Source organism: Monodon monoceros, unplaced genomic scaffold (assembly GCF_005190385.1).
Source record: "Monodon monoceros isolate NGI ecotype Baffin Bay Population unplaced genomic scaffold, NGI_Narwhal_1 Super_Scaffold_18, whole genome shotgun sequence".
NCBI classification, from domain to species: Eukaryota; Metazoa; Chordata; class Mammalia; order Artiodactyla; family Monodontidae; genus Monodon; species Monodon monoceros.
This window is the reverse complement of record NW_021703774.1, coordinates 40470619-40492178: the sequence shown is the minus strand read 5'-3', so window position 1 is coordinate 40492178 and position 21560 is coordinate 40470619. Positions and strand designations below refer to the sequence as shown.

Sequence of the window (21560 nt, the reverse complement as noted above, 5' to 3'; positions counted from 1 at the left end):
TGCAGCAAACCTCATTGTCATCTTATCTTAAGAAACTGCCACAATCTTCCCAACTTCAGCAACTACCACCCTGATTAGTCAGCAGCCATCAACGCTGAGGCAAGACCCACCACCAGCAAAAAATTATGACTCACTACAGGCTCAGATGATGGCTAGAAATATTCTGAATTAAGATATGTGCACTGTTTTTTTAGACATAAGGTTATTGCATAATTAACGGACCACAGTATAGTATAAATGTAACTTTTATACACACTGGGAAATCAAAATATTGGTGTGACTTGCTTTATTGCGCTATTCCCTTTACTGTGGTGGCCTGGAACTGAGCCCACAAATTCTCCGAGGTATGCCTGTAAATTATATGCATAGGCTTGGTGGGAAATGGGGGGGAAGTTCATTGTTGTCCGGTGCTGGGAAGAGTAGAGTAGAAGGAAGAGTTAGCAGCCAAATCCTTAGTGTCAAAAATCTTCTATAAAGTAAAATATATTCTGAAACATAACCGCAATTTGGAGTCTAGAGCAAGAATTCACCTTTGGATGGGCCAGCTCTAGCTTCTGGGCATATGTCTTCTAATTCATTAAGTAGTGCCGCCCTTAGTATATGAGAACAATATAAAGCTAAACCACTGCCATCGGAATTGGCTGTATTTTTTTTCCGGTAGGGAAGGTGTTTCTGCAATGAACCGTCCATGCTCTCTCTCTCCTTGTTCTCATTATGCAAATCACACCATGTATGAGCTGGTTGGCTCTGCCTAGAGCTGTGGTCCATGGCTACTAAAAAGCCCTGTAACTGGTCTGGGAATTGAGTCATCTTTGGTTTTATCAGCATCATGCCTTGACTGACCTATTCAGTCATTGCATCCCAGGAGCTTATTGAAATAACTTAAGTTTTCAAAAAATGGAATACAACTAATTAGACGTAACTCAACTTATATTCTAAGAAAATTCCTAAACAACTATATACACGCATATACTCATGCACACAGAGACAAATCGTACAAATTCTCTACCTTTCAGAACAAGGAAGTTGTAATTAGCAGTTTAAGGACCACTTTGAAGAATCTATATAATGCCATAGAGTAATGAGTCATTTCAATTGTAAAACCCACTGTGGAACTAACTCTGCCACAGATCCCTCAGTGGACAGTCAAAAGAAGTAGGCAGAGCTTCCAGTGTCAAGACTAAGAGTGTGGAACAAACAAGGATCTACCGTATAGCACAGGGAACACTGCTCAATGTTATGTGGCAGCCTAGATGAGAGGGGAGCCTGGGGGAGAATGGATACATGTATATGTATGGCTGAGTCACTTTGCTGTGCACCTGAAACTATCACAACATTGTTAATCGACTATACTCCAATACAAAATAAAAAGTTTTAAAAAAAAGACAGTGTGGAAGGGTTTCAAAGAGGGGACTAAGATCGGGGGATTACAACTGCAGAAGATTCAAGTTGGCTCACTCTTGAGAGTCTTTGTAAGAAGGTACACCCAGCATACTCCATCACATCCATCATGGGGTGATGCTCCCAAAGCCTTCGTCACCTCCCAGACTGGAAACCACATTGACAGCATTTCTTGTTATACTGAGCCATGCAAGGATGGAAGATGCTTAGAAATTGCTTGTGGATGTTCATACTGTGGTTATTTGACTGGAGAAGCATTCCCTTCTTAAAAACCAGCTGTCGTAGGCTTTTCTTGGCTTCGGGTGAAGAGGTGACTTCCCTCTTTGATTCAGTGTTCGTAATTGGGCTCTCTGTTAGCAGAGGTGGTGAGAAAACAATGCTAATGAGGTCAGGGGTTCAGTGCCCACGTGGGTCTGTTATCTTTCTTTTGTTCTCTGGCCAAAAGTCTATATCCTTTAACTGTGTCCAGCTACTATGATGAGAATAGAGACGACAATTGGGAGAGAGTAAGGGAATGTGGATGAGTCTATAATCCTATTCTTCCTACGGTGGAAAACAACTCCAAGTTCATGTCCTTTTGCGGCAAAGTCATCTTCAGGGTTGAAGGACTGCCCATTAAGAAGCAGTAAGGAAATTGAAAGGTATAGTTCCACAGTGGTGGTAAGGAGGCTGAAGCTACAGGATCAATGCTCACAGCTAGAGCATCACTTGGTCATTTATGCTAATAAGAAGATAGCAGTTGCACAGATGACTATTATACAGCCAATTTTCAATTTCTTATTAGCCAAAGTTTCAACATTTCTAGACATCTGTGTAAGGAGTAAAGTGAATTGGTTTGAGTGTTTTTTTTTTTCTCAGCCACTATCTATTGAAGATTCTAATGAACAATGAAATGCCCACAGTTACCCAGAAATAGAAGGCCTGAGTATTCCCACAAGTAGGGCTCAGCCCTGGAGTGACTTAGACCTGGCTTTTTAATCGCAATTCATAATTCCTCATGCTATGCACTGTTTTCTCAGAATTACTATATCTTCTGGAATGTTATGTAGCAATATAAATCAAAGTAGGCACTGACCAAGCATGATGAAAAAACTATGGGCTTCTAAGTTGATCTTATCACCCAGTTATGTGTGTGTGTGTGTGTGTGTGTGTGTGTGCGTGTGTGCGTGTGCGTGCGCGCACGCGTGCATACTTGGGGAAGCTACTTAACTGCTTTGAGCCTCAGTTTCCTTGCTTGTAAAGTGGGGGTATTGATGTTTATCTCATAGGGCTGTTGGAAGAATCAGATGACAGAATTAGGAGAAGTCTGGCAAGTCTAACGTGGTACCTGGCATATTGTAAGTATTTTCCCAGATGACTTGAGTCCTTATTATCAGCATTGCGTATATTTATTTTAATCATCTGACCAATTTCCCCCCCTTGATTGCAAAACCAAATGTATAGAGCATCTACTACTAATACCTCATTAGCATATGTTGTCGATTGCCTTCCCTTACTCCTCAGCCCACCAGAATTCACAGGCAGCTGCAATAGGCAGGTGACATCTTCCCACCTCAGGGACCTAGGTCTTTCCTCTTCTTTGCCTAAGGGCATTCAAAGGCACTTACACAACCTAGAAGCATAAGAGTTTATGCTCCAAGGGCAACTTCAGCCCCAACCAAATGCAAGATGCCTATAGGTGGAGCAATTCTGAGACATACTCCACATGATTTCCCAGAAGATTCTCAGTGTGATTGAGCTGAAGCCACCCACCATGGAAACCCACTCAATAATGCAACTTTTTTTTTTACTTTTCTCCCTTCTCTGTCTCACTTTCCCCATTTCTTCACTTATGATTCCTGGACTCACTTTGCAAATAAATTCCTAGTCCCTAATTTCTTATCTCAGGGTTTGTTTTGGGGGAACCCAAACTAAGACATCTACCTCATAGCGTTTTAAAAAAAATTTTATGCAGTAAAATTGACTTTATTTTTGGTGTGTAGTTCTATGAGTCTTGATGCATACATTTATATACCCACAACAACAATCAGGATACAGAACAGTTTCCTCCCCCTAAAAGTTCCCTTTGTAGTCAAACTATCCCCCAACTCTTAACCCATGGCAACTGTTCCTATAAGATCTCCTTTTTCAGAATGTCATAGAGTGTGTACCCTTTTAAGACTGTCTCCTTTCTTCAACTTAATGCCTTTGACATTCATCCATGTTGGTTGTGTATACTAATTCATTCCTTTTCATGGCCGAGCAGCATTCCATTGCACAGATGTGACAAAGTTTGCCAATTCATTTCTTGAAGGACATTTGTATTGTTTCTAGTTTTCAAAGATTATGAATAATCCTGCTCTAAATATTCACAGAGGTTTTCATTTCTCTAAGATAAATACCTAGAAGTGGATTTGCTGGATCATATGGTAAGTGTATGTTTAACTTTATAAGAAACTGTCAAAATTTTCCAGAGTGGCTGTACAATCTTGCACTCCCATCAGCAATGTGTAGGAGTTCCAGTTGCTCCACATCTTTGATAGCACTTGGTATTGTCATGACTTTTTATTATTTTAGCCATTCTACTAGGAATGTAATGGTATTTTTTTGTAGTTTTAATTTGCATTTCCCTAATGGCTAATGATGGTAAGCATTTTTTCATGTGCTTAATTAGCATTATATTTTTTCTTTGTAGAAGTGTCTGTCAAATCTTTTGCTCAGCTACTTAATTGGGTGATTTATTTTCTCACTGTTGAGTTTTGAGTGTTCTTTATATATTCTGGATATAAGTCCTTTATTAGACATGTGATTTGCAAATATTTTCTCCCACTCTGTAGCTTGTCTTTTCCTTTCTCTTCATCATAGGGCTTTAATAAGGACTAATGTGTTTATACACTAAGTTCTTTAAAAACTAAATAGACATGCTGTTTTTCTGTCAGTTGGGGGAAGGCAATATGGAGAAAAGTTTCATTTGGGACTCAGGCAAACCTGCGTTTGAATCCTGGTTCAGTCACCCACAAACTGCTTTGCCATGGACTATTCTGTTAGTTTTCTCATCTGTAAAGTATAGACCACAGTACTTAGCACACAGTGCTTCTGTGAGGATTAAATGAGATAATATGTGTGAAGGACTTAGCCTAGTGCCAGGATGTTGTAAGTGTTCAATAAATGTAAAGATTATATTCTTATTATACAATATTCTCATTTCCAAGCCTTTGCATAATCTGCTCCCTCTGCTTAGATTGTCCTGCTGTACGTCTTATCCCTCTCTCCCTTATTTTCTACTTACCTAAGATGATTCCAGTTTAGGGGGCTTTGCTGGACATCACCAGTTTGGGCCAGATGCCCCTTCTTGGGGCTCCATAGTACCCTTTAATCACCTTGCATCACTCTGTATTTTAAGCATCAAAAGCTGTGGGCGACTCGGGGCAGGGCTAATGTCTTTATCATCTAAAATTATTCCAGGTCGCGTTTGATGAATGAATGAATGAATAAATAAATGAACGAATTCATCTCATGAATTGTTGGGGATTCCAATTAGACATCCCTCTGAATATTGCCGAATTCAGTCCCTTTAAGGCAGCCTTAAACATCCCAAATGGATGTCTGTGACTTACACCAGGACCCGGCTTGCAATCAGCCAAACAGTCACTGCATCTTTGACAAGCTGGATGCCGAATGGAGAAACTTGAATGCTTTGCATTTATTTACTTTTACCACGTGCCATAAAAATTAAAAATACATTGCACCACAAGTGCAGTATTTAGTGTCTCACTTTAATTACATTCAAGTGTGTTGCTAAATAGTCTTGAGAAAACCTTAATGACCAGCTGTTCTACCCTTTTCCCATATGTCAGAAATGGTTTCTGAAATCACATTCCGGTACAGTAGGGTTGTATAATTAGACAGCGTATAGTTAACACTTCTAGATTTTCCGCTTAAACTGTGGACCCTTTACACTAACATACTGTGTGATTCTGCTGGTTTGGCGCAATGCAATTAAATGACATGCCAAATAGCAACGGAGATATGCAAACTCCATCAGACTTGTTATCACTGCATCATTATTTGCTCATATCTTTTTCATCGTCAGGATGGCATGCTTTTGTGTGTGTGCTATGCAATATTCAGCATGTTTGGCTGACAAATAAACTTAGTAAAAAGGGCTGTAAATTTTTAATATTCCCTTCATAATGCCATTTATCTCACTAGAATTAGATGTGAGAGTGGCTTTTGCATCCTTTTGAACAAAGAGCTATCACTTGAATACACAGCAACCATTTAAGGAAATAAAACTAAACTAAACTAAAATTCCCCAAGGTCGTAATAGAAGTCAATATTTTACACTGCTTCTGGTGGGGAAATGGGGATTTTAGCTATCCCCAAACTGGATTAGGGAGATAAAAGAAGTTGAATTTGACAATTGATTATTGTGAAAATAAATCATTAGTTACTTGCCATTGCTTGACTCTGAGCTTAATGAGTTGTTTTGAAACCATAGCAATATCTTATTGGCTTAAATTTGGTTAATTCTTTGATTTTTGAGTATAGACAAGAGGTTGAAACAGAAATATAAAATAAGGAAATGGGAAAATTCTATGAACTAATAATATTCTTTGGCTCTTCCTTTCCTTCTCCCCCAAAGAAAATGTCCTTGACATTGTCCCAAATTTCAAGTCAAAACATAACTTTGATTTCTGATTGAGAATTGCCCAGATAAATATATTAAAACCAAGTCACAGGTGAAGCTTTCTCGAGTCCTAAACAGCAAATTCATTTTTGAAAAAGCTAAGGGAGAGCTTCACTGTTCTAAGACCGATTTACACCATTTTTTTCTTCTAAGCTTGAATTTCCAATGACTTATTTAGATGTAAGCACTGACAGCTGTAATCATGTTTTAAATCTTGCTTTGTATCCTTAGTTATAATGTTGTTCAATTAATATTCAGAATAATGGAAGTGATGCGCCGTTTTGAAAAAGACTTGAATACAGTCCAGTGCTTTGGGAAACTGACTCTCGAGAGCATTAATCAGCATTTAAAACTTGCATTAACAAAAATCTGATCTTCCGCCATGCGGCATGCATAATACTTTTCGGTTTTAGACATTTTAGCTTAATACTACGGCATCCTTTGTCCCGATTTTTTTTTTAATGATTTTAAAATTGAGCTCCTTCAGATCAATTTTGCCTTGACCCTTGTGCATAATTGGACACTTGCAATTGAAAAATGTAAGGATGCTCTTTTGCATGGTGCACTAAACTATATTTCCATTATTAAAGATAAGGGCAATAGTGGACTACAACTTAGTACTTAACATTTCAGGGTTTTCCCCTCAATTTAGATCCAAAAAGTTTTCAATCTTTCTTCAAAGCTCAAGGATCCAAACCCAGTCCTTGAGAGGAAAAGAGCTAAAAATGATGTTTTAATAACGAAAAGTGATCAAGGGTAAAACAATTGATGATTAGTGGTCTCTTCTTATTTGTTTTTAAATAAGTGTAAATCACACTGAGTTATTTACATGTAAACAAGGGTTTGGGTTCTAAAGCTGAAATAAAATGACATGATGGAAAATGAACTGGGAGACAGTGGACTGAGGGCTCTGTTGGGCTCATAGCTAAATGGGAATGAAATCGATTTTAGAAACAGGGAAGAAAGATGATTGTGAAAGCAGAACAGAAAAACCTTGCTGTTTTATCCTAGTAAAGTGATCGGCTGTTTTATGACCAGAAATAAAGTCAAGTGAGCACACACTTCTGTGGGTTTCGTTTCTCATTAGCCCAGCGGCTTGCTCTCTGGCCCAGGACCCGTCGTGTTTCCTCTGCTGAGACCACACTGCTGACCCTGGTGCTAACTGTGGCCTGGAAGGATTTTATTCTTCCCTTTGCATGTTTTTAGAAAAACCTCTTGGCTTCAGTGATAAAGCAGTGGACACTGCAGAGCAGGTTCTTATTGCTGCTGGCCTTACTTGGATTTTGTAACAGGCACAGCAAATGGTCGATAAATGCTCATTGGAAGAATCTCTTTAAAAGCCCTAATTAAGTGCCTGCCTGCCAGGGTTGTGCAGGTTTCCACTCAGAACTTTGCTCACGTGGCCCTCCTTCTCAGCAGAGGGGTCCCTGCTTTGGCAGCCTCTTTGAGTCCCACGACTCCTCTGAGATGGAGAGTGAAGGACATACAGAGAGTGATGGAGGCCCTCGGAAAGGTGCGGGGCAGCTGCCCGCTGAAGGAGCTAAAGGTGCTGCGTGCAGAAGGGAAATGGGGAGCCATCGGCTTCTGACTCGGGGGCTAAACACGGGCAGGATAGATAGTCAAGAGAACAAAAGTATTTATTTAAGTGGTATTTAAACACTGTTTATTTAAACACCACTGGACAGTGGAGTGTTTGCGTCATACCTGCAGCTAAGGGCATGTTATGTTAATGAGGGTGTTAAAAACATAAAGGTTGAAAAACAGAGAAGCCTGTGCCTGACAGAAGCATTGGTGGCGAATGCATTTTTATCCACAAACTGCCTACATTTGTGGAGGTGAGTGGGCTTGAATGTAGAGAGAGCAAGGACCACAGCTTCTGTCTTTCTAACAGGAAAGAGTCTTGTGTTTAAAAAGTCTCTTTCTCAGAGTACTGGAGAGGTTTTTTATTTTTGGTTGGTTTACTTGTTTTCCTTGCTTTGTAACATTTTTCTCCATGGGTGGCTATCAGTGAGGCAGGCAACAGAGCTGAGCCCTGGGCCCAAGTGGGTACCCTGCCCTCTCCTAGAGCAAGTGGGGGGATAAGGGCCTGCTCCCTGGATACATTTCCCTAGGATCCTGGCATTTGGGGAATTTGTTTAACTTCCTGGGGAAAGTTTCCACCACCCCTGTTTTGGGGGCAAATTATGAACATTTTGCCAAGCTCAAGGCCCACTCTGCTCTTAGCCCAGTATAACCTTTCTAAAACTCAAATAAGATTAGGACAGTTCCTTGCTTCAAAATGTAAACAAATGGTTTCCCCTGGCCTATTAAAAGAAATCTCAAAACTTTAGCATTATCAACCGTGCCTTCACTCTCTGACCCCAGACCACCCCCCAGGCTGTGTTTTTTCCTTTTCATCCATCATCTCCAGACACCTTGGACTCAAGTCAGAGTAGCCTAGACATCACTCCTTAAACAGAAGTGCTTTTCCTTTCACTGTGTCCTTGCTCGAAGAACACTTCCTCCTTTGCCCTTTGTCTGCATGGAGAGCTCCTACTTATCCTTCAGTGCCCAACTCAAATGCCTCTTCATCTCTATGGCTTTTCCTGAACCCCCCTCGTGCTCTCTCCTCCTTCCACATCCTCCACCCTATTCCCACTCAAGAAGAACTATTCACCCCTATAGCTGTGATCCCCCTACTATAGCAACTATCACTCACACTATAGGTATTTTTGTTGTTGTTTCTCCCACAAAATTGTGTATTATGCAAGAGTTGGAATACTAGCTCCAAAGCTGTAATTTCATAAATATTTGTTGAAGTGAATTTGCCCTTTAATAAACACTAAGAGTATTTCAAGATCTTAGAACTGAAAGAACATCAAAGTGTTTATATTCAAAAGTTTGTTTGTTTTCCTTGTCTATCAAATATAAAAATGTGTAAATTAAGAGCCTAGACCTATTCTTTAAATTTAAGAACTTTCTTCCAGGGGGATATATATTTTTTCCTATTCCAGACCATAAGATGCAGTGATACATCTAATAATTACAAAAATATCTAATTTTTTTCTGATCTTAGAAAAACTTAGAATGTAAGTAGATTGATTTCTTGGTTTATACTGTGTATCTAGTAAAACTCCCTACCTCCAGCGAGAATGGCACTTAAGTATAGATCTCTGAAAAGTGTCTGATCAGATTCAATGTAAGCCTACAAAGACTGCATCGAAGGAATGCTAAAAATATAGTTTTCTGTACTGTGATGTAGATGGGAAAAGCAGCATTACTCCATTTCATATCTATGGCAGTGCCTGTTATACACCTTCCAAAGTCACAGTATTTTCTAGACAAGCAGATCTTAAGGCTATTGCCCATAAGAATCATCTAGAACGGGAGGTGGAAAACTATAGCCCACAGGCTAAATCCAGCATGCTGCCTGTTTTTGTAATAATAAAGTTCTACTGGAACACAGCCACGCCCTTGTATTCTCAAATTGTCTATAGCTGCTTCCAGGCTGCAATGGCAGGGGTGAAGAGTTGCAACTATATGACCCACAAGACTGAAAATTTTACTATTTGGTTCTTTGCAGAAAATGTTTGCTGACTTTTGACCTAAAAGTTTCATTTTTTTAAATAAAACAGATGCCCAAGTCCTACCTTAGATAGATTAGTAATTGGAAGGGTAAAACCTGGTCATTTGTGTATACAAGAAGCTCCACATGTGATTCTGAGTACAGGCTCTTAATTTTTATTTTTCAAGATGTTATCCATAAATCGTGCCAAGCAAATTCTCATAGCACAAGGAATGTCCCTCTAAGGCAAGCACCATATTTTACTTACCTTTGTATCCATAATGCCTAACACTGCTCTAAACATAATTAGATGCAAATAATGCTTTTGTCAAGTGAATGAGTGAGTGGGCAAGGTGAGGAATCTTAGATTGCAGATGTAACTAGACCCTCTAAAAATCACAGTACATGGCAAGTACCTTCTCAGGCCCTGGACATTTGCCCTTTTACTTTCCAGTGAGATTTCTTTCTTCCAACTTCAACCTTACCTAGAAAAACACAAATGCTACTGATTGTCTGTGGATCTGAAATTTTAAAAAAATTTCCAAGAGTGTCAAATGAGGCATGCCTTGGTCTGCATTAGGATGGTCATCTTCTCACTGCTTGGGACATGCAGGGAAAAAAAATTAATCTCATCATGAGAAATGGTGCAGATGGTATATTTGGCATCACCAGCCTGCGTCGATCAGAGATGCATTTATTTACATGACTTTGTTTGCATTGTGACTATTTACCTGGTCCCTTGCTCACATTTAACCTTTCGAAGGGCCAGCAGAGAGTGAGCCATTTTGCCTTTGGGATTGGGTGGAGCAAGCTCTCATAGGGATGATGTTTGTATTTCTTCCTACCTGCAAAACACTCATTTCTTACAACCCCAGAAAACATTTGGTTATGTTATCTCTTGGGTCCAGGAGGAGTGTGGACTGTGCCGAGTTTAAGAGCCATTGCCAAATACCATGGTTTGCATTATGTAGACAGCACGCCAGTGTAACTGGCACTACTAGTTGTAGATTTGAGCTCTCGCCTCAGAGGCAAAGGATCCCTTAGTCATTTCCAGCTGGGATCATGCCCTTTGCTTCGGTTATGAGATATCTTTGTGTGTGTGCACAAACCATGGCCTGCAGGCACAACTGATGGACCACTGTGACTGACTTCTTCTAGGCTGGGACAGTGAGCTCCCAAAGTGGCACCAAAGTGGTCTCAGAGCCCATGGGTGACTTGGAGACGCTGAGAAACAGCATGGTGCCTTAGAAAGGGCCTTGGGGAGCCTGGTTCTGGGTCTGTAAAATGGACAAGTCACTTACTTTCTCTGAGCTTTGGTTTCCTCATCTTTTGACAGGAATAATCAGAGCTGTTGTTATGACAACTGAGCTAATCCATATAAAGCATTTGGTGCAGTAACTGGCACCAAGGAAGCTCTCAATAAAAGTTTTTATTATTAATATTATTATTATCATTATTATTGAGATATATATCTTACTTAAGACACATGGTGGTGGTGAAGATGAAATAACTGATATTGAAGGGCTCTGTGAATGTTCAGAACTCAGCATATGTGAGGAATGCTTGTTTCAGTGGGAAGGAAGGGGGATTGCACACACAGGCTCTGTCAAAACATGTTTCAACATGATTCTCTGACCAGGAGTCCCCAATATTTTTGAAACAAGAAGCTACCGAGTCATACAGAGAAAGACAAATACTGTATGACATCACTTATATGTGGAATCTAAAAAACACAACAAACTAGTGAATAAAACAAAAAAAGAAGCTACCTCACAGATAGAGAGAACAAACTAGTGATTACCAGAGGGGAGGGAAGCGGGGAGGGACTATAGGGGTAGGGGCAAAAAAAGGGTTGTTATGGGATTGTATGAAATCGATGGGAAACTTTTGAAAATTGTGAAGAATTATAGAATTTAAAGAATCTTTCATTCAAAAAAATTATAAAAACACAAGGTAATAATATAAAGTAACTGGTTTGTAATCATAAAAATAATTAAAAAGTGGAGAATTTAATTTTAAATCAAAAAGAAGAAGAAGAAGCTACTATTCATTTTTCCAAACCCTTGAGAGACCAATGGCCTATTGGTAAGCAGTCGTTCTGATGAGCTGATTCCAGTGAGGAGGTAGCAGGTGTGCTGGTGGGACTGTTTCTGAGCAGAATCAAGGTTGGGCCTGGATGCTGCCTGGACTGCACTTCTTGCTGTGTATTGAGGCAGTCAGTGAGGGAATGCAAGAGGATTTCTACCAGAGAAGGCAGCAAGCATGTGAGCCATCTACCTGGGGGAGTGATGGGACAGAGAAGCGATTTCCTGGTGTGTTTGAAAATGTGTTACCTCAGTTGGCCTGGGAGCCTAATGGTTTCATTCAACAGGCATTTATTGCTTTCCCACTTCCCTAGACCAGTGCACAAGGGGTACACTTTGAGCAGGCTGGGTGAAGTGATCTTCCCCCTGGCCATAAGTTGAAAAGATGGAAGGAATCAAGGCTGTCCTTGAAAATAATGGGAAGGTGTGGATATATTCAAGTCCACTATTCTTTATAAGTACATCTCAGTGTTGCTTCATGAGGAAGATTATTGCACAGTGGTCTCTAAGGTTTTCATAAGGAATCAAATGTAATCGGAAGGAATCACAGATGCTCAAGATGACAGCTACTAGTCATGACAATGGCATCTCAAACTCTGGTGTCACATGCCTCACGGTTGGGATGCACAATGGGTGCCCTGCAAGGCCTTGTTCATAGGGCTCTGAAACATCTACCTGGTCAATCAATTCAGTAAGAAAGGTCATTCAACAATAATTAGATTTTTCCCACACCTCACCTGCCTAGCAAAGTTCTAGGCACATAATGGGTATTCAATAAAACCTTAAGACTAATTTAATGATAATATATAATATTTGTTAAACACTTGAGAGATGTCAGGTCCTTTTATAACTGCTTTATATGTGTTGATTAATATTATCCTCACAATAGCTTAATGAGATAGCATTATTATCACCATTTTCAGAGGTGAAGAAATAATAGCCTTTTGTTCAGGATCATAGAGTTAGAAGTGGTGGAGCTGAATTCCACCCAGGCTGAAAGATTCAGAGCCCATTAAACCACATGCAGGCACTAGACTCAATTTAAAAGTAATGTGTGGCTTCCTTTGCTGTGCAAAAGCTTTTAAGTTTCATTAGGTCCCATTTGTTTATTTTTGTTTTTATTTCCATTTCTCTAGGAGGTGGGTCAAAAAGGATCTTGCTGTGATTTATGTCATAGAGTGTTCTGCCTATGTTTTCCTCTAAGAGTTTGATAGTGTCTGGCCTTACATTTAGGTCTTTGATCCATTTTGAGTTTGTTTTTGTGTATGATGTTAGGGAGTGTTCTAATTTCATTCTTTTACATGTTGCTGTCCATTTTTACCAGCACCACTTATTGAAGAGGCTATCTTTTCTCCATTGTATATTCTTCCCTCTGTTGTCAAAGATAAGGTGGTCATATGTGCATGGGTTTATCTCTGGGCTTTCTATCCTGTTCCATTGATCTATATTTCTGTTTTTGTGCCAGTACCATACTGTCTTGATTACTGTAGCTTTGTAGTATAGTCTGAAGTCCAGGAGCCTGATTCCTACAGCTCTGTTTTTCTTTCTCAAGATTGCTTTGGCTATTCAGGGTCTTTTGTGTTTCCATACAAATTATAAAATTTTTTGCTCTAGTTCTGTGAAAAATGCAATTAGTAATTTGATAGGGATTGCATTGAATCTGTAGATTGCTTTGGGTACTATAGTCATTTTCACAATGTTGATTCTTCCAATCTAAACAAGATGAAAAGACAACCCTCAGAATGAGAGAAAATAATCCTGAAAAGGATTAGTCTCCAAAATTTACAAGCAGCTCATGCAGCTCAATATCACAAAAACAAACAACCCAATCCAAAAATGGGCAGAAGACCTAAATAGACACTTCTCCAAAGTAGACATACAGATGGCCAACAAACACATGAAAAGATGCTCAACATCACTAATCATTAGAGAAATGCAAATCAAAACCACAATGAGGTATCACCTCACACCAGTCAGAATGGCCATCATGAAAAACTCTACAAACAATAAATGCTGGAGACGGTGTGGAAAAAAGGGAACCCTCCTGCACTGTTGGAGGGAATGTAAATTGATACAGCCACTATGTAAATTGATACAGCCACTATGGAGAACAGTATGGAGGTTCCTTTAAAAACTAAAAGTAGAATTACCATATGACCCAGAAATCCCACTACTAGACATATACCCTGAGAAAACCATAACTCAAAAATATACATGTACCGCAATGATCATTGTAGCGCTATTTAAAATAGCCAGGACATGGAAGCAACCTAAATGTCCATCAACAGACAAATGGATAAAGAAGATGTGGCATATATATACAATGGAATATTACTCAGCCATAAAAGGCAACGAAATTGTTATTTGTAATGAGGTGGATGGACCTAGAGTCTGTCATACAGAGTGAAGTAAGTCAGAAAGAGAAAAACAAATACCGGATGCTAATTCACATATATGGAATCTAAAAAAACGGTACTGATGGACCTAGTGACAGGGCAGGAATAAAGACGCAGATGTAGAAAACGGACTTGAGGTCATGGGGGGGAAGGGAAGCTGGGACGAAGTGAGAGAATAGCACTGACATATATACACTACCAAATGTAAAATGGAAGGCTAGTGGGAAGCTGCTGCATAGCACAGGGAGATCAGCTTGATGGTTTGTGAGGACCTAGAGGGGTGGGATAGGGAGGGTAGGAGGGAGGCTCCAGAGGGAGGGGATATGGGGATAAATGTATATATATAGCTGATTCATTTTGTTGTACAGCAGAAACTAACACATCATTGTAAAGCAATTATACTCCAATAAAGATATAAAAAAAGTAATGAGTGGTTTTAAAAAGAAAGAAAACATTGAATTCGGGGAATGTCCACTTAAGGTGCTTCTTTAACTGACTGCCTTTTAATTCTTGGCTCAACATTTGGCTCAACACTTGGCATCAACTATTTTTGTATGGGTGTAATTTTAGTAAAAATTGTGCAAAGCAAGTAGATTATATCATGTAGAGCAAGAACTTGGTGATTGGTCTGAGGCCATGGAAGGAAGGAAAGGAGGGAGGAAAGAAGGAAATAAGAAAGGAAGGAAGGAGAGAGAGGGAAGGAGGGCAAGAAAGAGGGAGAGAAGAGAAGGGGGAGGAAAGGAAGAAAGAAGGAAAGATATGAGACTAATTTGATGGTGGAGATAGAAACTGTTGAGTGTGTATGTGTGTGTTTGTATAGAAGCAGTAAGAAGAAGAATGAAAGCATCTTTCCATTATAAGTTCTCATATTTCTTCATGCTTTCTGCTCCTTCATAGTGTGCACTTTTCAGAGAAAGGTCTAGTAGTGACCCAACGCATTCTAACTACCATATCCTGATCATATGTTTATATCCCCCAATGCGGGGGAGAAGAAGGTCCACAGAATTACAGTGAAAGAGGACTGATGACAGTGTTGGTTCTGTGAGCAGCCCCATTCAAGACACCAAAGGAAAAGCCCCAACAGGCAGTTCCCTTTAGCCTGGAAGAAGGAGTGAAAGACAGCCAGACTCTCTCATCATCCAGTCACATCTCAGGGGTTCAGATTTTCTCAGCTCCCTGGAGGCTTCTGCCCTTGCAGACAGGAGGATTATAGAAGATGGGGAGTTTGCAGGCATTCAGTGGCACTGCCTGTAACCACAGCAGGCACTGCCACTCTGCAGTGTCAGGTGCCAAGGTTGTAGAGTTAGACTCGACATAGCAAAAGAATTCTCCTAAAGTGCTTTGAAACACAAGAGAAATTGTTTTCAACCTACTGAGTGGCAGAAGGAGTAGTGGTGGATGATATAACTTGCTAATTCTTTTTCATAGTGAATTTATGCCACTGGGTAATTGACTTAAAGAAATGGACATCTGTTGTGGGGTTTTGTCCATTTTAACTTTATAATGTTTTGGGGGGATGCTACAGACAGAATCGTGTCCCCCCAAAGTCATATGTTGAAGGCGTAATCCCCAGTGTGCCTATAATTGGAATAAGGAAGTAATTAAGGTTAAGTCAGGTCATAAAGGTGGATGGAGCCCTGATCCATCCAAGAGGATTAGTGTCCTAATAAGAAGCTATACCAGAGAGCTCATTCTCTTTCTCTCTTCTCCATGTGAGAACACAGCACGAAGGCAGCCATCTACAAGCCAGGAGAGAGCTCTCAGCAGGAACCGGAACCTTGATTTTCGACTACCCTGTCTCCAAAACTCTGAGAAAAAAAACTCCTGTTGTTTAAGTCACACAGTCTGTGGTATTTTGTTACAGCAGCCCCAGTAGACAAAGACAGGGATGGGGGTGTGGGGGCATGAGATGCTTTAAGTATCTGCAAGCTCGATTTCCTGTAATGTGCTCAGATAAGACTGTAAAGCCAGAGGCTGTTTGTAAAATTTTGGCTTTCCGTATGGTGCCGAGGAGTTAACCCCAAATGATCCATCTGAGTCCCAGGGTTTGTATTTGTGGGGAGGGGGGCACAGCATTTATCTTGAAAAGTCTGTAAACTTTTTTTTTTTTTTTTTGCGGTATGCGGGCCTCTCACTGTTGGGGCCTCTCCCGTTGCGGAGCACAGGCTCCGGACGCGCAGGCTCAGCAGCCATGGCTCACGGGCCCAGCTGCTCCGCGGCATGTGGGATCTTCCCGGACCGGGGCACGAACTTGCGTCCCCTGCATCGGCAGGCGGACTCTCAACCACTGCGCCACCAGGGAAGCCCTGTAAACTTTTTTAAAGATGAAAAATGTTATATGGAAAGTAGCACTATAAAAGCAGAGCATGAAAAAACTACAAGAGGGAGAACTCAAGAACAAAAAAATAATGCTTATATTGGCCTACAGGGAGTAGAACACTTAGACCAAATTTAGTACTGAATACTTCCTTTTTAAAAAAAATCATGTCTCCTAAAACCAACTCCAAATGGAGTCATATAAACCCAAACACTAGAATCAGGGGAATTTTCCAGTGAGGAAGAACATTTTGGTAATATTAGTAATTTAGTTTTCTTGTAAGGAAATTAATTCAGTGATTTGTTCAGAATTGTTACAAAAATGTACAGTCTCAGAGATTAGTGAGGAATCCAGTTCCTGCTGGAGACAGCAATTCTCTGGTCTCCTAGAGGAGATAAATTATAATATTTTATTTGTGTCACAGCGGGGGAAAGGAAGGGGAAGTTCTCTGGCTTCTGTCCCTTTGTCCTGGAAGACTTACAGACTTACATGGAACATATCTCCAGCTTTCTTGCCTTATTATTATTGTTTTCTTTTTTTCCTTGTTCATATTTGCTTGAATTTTTTACCATTTTTACTGTGATATAACTGACATATAATGTGTAAGTTTAAGGTGTACATTTGTGATGATTTGATTTGATATATGTGTATATTTCAAAATGATTATACCAATCAGGTTGGTTAACACATCCATCACCTCACACAGTTACCTTGTGTGTGTGTGTGTATGTGTGTGTGTGTGTGTGTGTGTGTGTAACACTTTAAAGATTGACTCTTAGAAACTTTCAGGTATACAATACAGTACTGTTTTGTCATCCTGCTGTACATTAGATCCTCAGAAATCATTCATTTCAAAACTGGAAATTTGTACCCTTTGACCACCTTCATCCATCCCATCCCACCTCCCTCAATCCCTGCCAACCACCAATCTCTGTTTTTATGAGTTTGGTTTTTTTTAAGACTCTACGTATAAGTGAGCTCATATAGTATTTATCTTTTTCTGACTTATTTCACTGAGCATAATACCCTCAATTTTCATCCATGTTGTTGCAAATGGCATGATTTCCTTCTTTTTTATGGCTGAATAATATTCCATTATATATATCTGTATCTATCTATCTGTCTATCTATATTACATTTTTTTTCCCATTCATCCATTGACAGACACTTATGTTGCTTCCATACCTTGGCTATTGTGAATAACACTGCTTTGAACATGGAGTATAGATATCTCTTTGAGATAGTGATTTCATTTCCTTTGGACATGTACCCGAATGTGGAATTTCTGGATCGTATGATAGTTCTATTTTTAATTTTTTGAGGAAACTTTGTACTCTCCCATACTGCACCAGTTTACACTCCCACCAATAGTGCACAGGGGATCCCTTTCATCCACATCCTTGCCAATACTTGTTATCTCTTGTCTTTTTGATGATAGCCATTCTAACAGGTGTGAGGTAATATCTCACTGTGGATTTGATTTGCATTTCCCTGATGATTAATGATGTTGAGCACCTTTCCATGTACCTGTTGGCCATTTGTATATCTTCTTTGGGAAAATGCCTATTCAGGTCCTTTGACTATATTTAATTGGGTTATTTGGGGTTTTAGTTTTGGTTTGGGGTTTATTTTGCTAATCAGTTGCGTGAACTTCTACTATATTTTGCATATTAACCCCTTATCAGATATATGGTTTGCAAATATTTCTCCCATTCTGTAGGTTGCCTTTTCATATTATTAATTATTTCTTTTGCTGTGCAGAGGCTTTTTAGTTTGATATAGTCCCACTTGTTTATTTTTGCTTTTGTTGCTTGTGCTTTAGGTGTCAAACCCAAGAAAATTATTGTCAAGACCAATGTCAAAGTGCTTAGCTCCATGTTTTCTTCTAGGACTTCTGTAGTTTCAGATATTACATTTAAGTCTTAATCCATTTCAAGTTAATTTGTGTGAGTAGTGTAAGGTAGGGGTGTAGTTTCATTATTGAAGAGACTATCTTATCCTCTGCGTATTCTTAGCTCCCTTGACAAATACTGGTTGACATAAATGCATGAGCTTATTTTTGGGTTCTCAATTCTGTCCCACTGGTCTGTGTGTCTACTTTTAATGCCAGTACCATACTGTTTTAATTACTATAGACTTGTAATATAGTTTGAAACCTGTAAGTGTGCATCCTGCTTTTGTTCTTCTTTCTCAAGATCGCTTTGGTTATTCAGGGTCTCTCATGTGGTTCCACACAAATTTCAGGATTTCTTTTTCTATTTCTGTTTTTAAAATGTCATTAAAATCTTGGTAGGGATTGCATTAAATCTGTAGATTGCTTTCAGTAGTATGGACATTTTAACAATATTAATTCTTCCAGTCCATGAACATAGAATATCTTTTTATTTGTTTGTGTCTTCAATATCTTACATCAATGTTTTATACTTTTCAGTATACAGATCTTTCACCTCTTTGGTTAAGTTTATTCCTAAGTATTTTTATTCTTTTTGATGCTTTTAAATGGGATTGTTTTCTTTATTTCTTTTTCAGATAGTTTGTTGTTAGTATATAGAAATGCAACCAATTTTTGCATATTGATTAAGAAAAGAAATGAGAGTTGCTGACAGGCAAATATGGACATTCAAAGAGAAGCAGAAAAACTAAAACTATCTCTGAAAGATGCTGCTAAGAAGGGCCAGAAGGATATCTGTGTAGTTCTGGCCAAAGAGGAGATCAGGTCAAGGAAGGCTGTGAGCAAGCTTTATGCATCCAAAGCTCACATGAATTCTGTGCTCACAGGGATGAAGAACCAGCTTGTGGTCTTGTGAGAGGCTGGTTCCCGTAGAAGAGCACAGAAGTGATGAAGGCTATTCAGAGTCTTGTGAAGATTATATAAATCCAGTTCAAATAAATAGATTATAGAATGCAGATAAAATAAATAGATTAATAAATGCAGGCATTGTCCAAAGAGATGAAGAAGGATGGGAACATGGAGAGATGTTAGAGAACACTTTTGAAAGCATAGATGATCAAGAAGAAATGGAAAAAGCAGCAGAAATGGAAATTGACAAAATTCTGTTTGAAATTACAGCAGGGGCCTTGGACAAAGCACCTAGTAAAGTGACCAATGCTGTTATGGAACCTGAATCTCCAGGAGTGATGGCCACCTCAGAAGATGAAAGGGAGGAAGAGGCCCTAGAGGCCATGCATCCCAGCTGGCCATGCTTTGTGGCTAGGGGCCACCCTGCTGGGCCTCAGGCTTTTCTCATGGCCCACTTGCTGCGTGTACATACACTCCTCTGATGCAGCTACTATTTTATAATCTCTTGCACTACACCTCTGTGATGAGGCATTGCATTCTGGAGAATATTCTCTCCGAATATCTCTTCACTCTCTGCAGAAGTTTTGTGATCTCAGCCAGACTGTTCTTATGAGAAGTGGTGTAATAAATGCATCATTATTAGGAGTATAAACAGAAGTATCTTTTTAGGGGGGAAGCAAAGAAATCTGTCTTCTCACAAAGCACTTTTGAGAATAGAGTTGATTGCCTGAATGTTGAGGACTCTATATTTTTTTTGTATGTAAAACACTATATAAATAGATTTTAATAAATTTCTGTTTTAACACTTAGAAAAAAATTTAAAGTTTTCTATGTATAAGATCATGTCATCTGCAAACAGAGAAAATTTTACTTCCTCCTTTCTGATTTGGATGCTTTTTATTTCTTTTTCTTGCCTGACTAGTCTGGGTAGGACTTCCAGTACTATACTGGATAGAAGTACTAAGGGAGGGTGCCTATGTCTTGTTCCTGACCTTAGAGAAAACCCTTTCAACCTTTCACCATTGAGTATGATGTTAGCTGTGGGCTTGTCATATATGGCCTTTATTATGTTGAGGTATGTTCCTTCTATACTCAAATTGAGAGTTTTTATTATGAAAGGATGTTGAATTTTGTCAAATGCTTTTTCCACATCTATTGAGATGATCATATGATTTTTATCTTTCATTCTATTAATGTGATGTATTGCATTTAATAATTTGGAAATATTGAGCCACTCCTTGAATTCCACTTGATCACGGAATATGATCTTTTTATTGTGCTGTTCAATTCGGTTTGCTAGTATTTTGTTGAGAATTTTTACGTCTACATTTGTCAGGGATATTGGCCTGTAGTTTTTTTCATATAGTGTCCTTATCTGACTTTGATATTAGGGTAATACTAACATTGTATCATGAGTTTGGAAGTGTTCCCTCCTTTTCATTTTTTGGAGGAGAGTTTGAAAAAATGCATTAATTCTTTAAATTAATTCAAAATTCATTAATTCTTCAAATGTTTGGTAGGATTCACTAGTGAAATGATCTGGTCCTGGACTTTTCTTTGTTGGGAGGTTCTTTATTCAGTCTCCTCACTCATTATTGGTCTGTTCAAATTTTCTGTTTCTTTATCATTTGGTCTCAGTAGGTTGTGAGTGTCTGGCAATTTACCTATTTCTTCCAGGTTGTCTAATTTGTTGGTGTATAATTGTTCTTTGTAGTCTCTTATGATCCTTCATATTTCTGTGATATCAGTTGTAATGTCTTCTCTTCTGTTCATAATTTTTTTGAGTCCCCTCTCTTTTTCTCTTGGTTAGTCTAACTAAAAGTTTGTCAATTATGTCTTTTCAAAGAACCAACTTCTAGTTTTGTTAATTTTTCTCTTGCTTTCCTATTTTTTATTTTATTTATTTCTCCTCTAATCTTTATTATTTCATTCTTTCTTCTAACTGATCTTTGTTTTCTTTTTTCCTAGTTCCTTGAGGTATGTTAGTTTGTTTATTTGAGATCTTTCTTTTTTTCTTAATATATGTATTTATAGTTATAAACTCTTCTCTTAGAACTGCTTTTGCTGCATCCCATAAGTTTTTGTGTGTTGTGTTTCCGTCTTCATTTGTTTCAAGATCTTTTTTATACCCTTTTGATTTTTTTTGACCCATTCATTGTTCAAAAATGTGTTTTCAATTTCCACACAGTTGTGAATTTTCTAGCTTTCCTCTTGTTTTGATTGCTACTTTCATACCATTGTGGTCAGAAAAGATGCTTGATAATTTCTACCTTCTTGAATTTTTTGAAACTTGTTTTGTGGCTTAACATATACAATAAGTCCCCTACATACGAACCTTCAAGCTGTGAA

General features: G+C 38.9%; 1 long non-coding RNA gene and 1 pseudogene across 1 annotated transcript in view; both read left to right on the top strand.

Annotated features, from left to right (window-relative positions):
• The window catches only part of LOC114899870, a 134551-nt gene extending 131818 nt beyond the window's left edge, over positions 1-2733 (top strand). The window contains exon 5 of the long non-coding RNA XR_003794653.1: positions 2670-2733. This is a non-coding gene — a long non-coding RNA (uncharacterized LOC114899870). The remainder of the gene's footprint in view (positions 1-2669) is intronic.
• Positions 2734-18976: 16243 nt separating this feature from the next.
• LOC114899869 lies at positions 18977-19879 on the top strand (annotated as a pseudogene).
• Positions 19880-21560: the final 1681 nt, after the last annotated feature.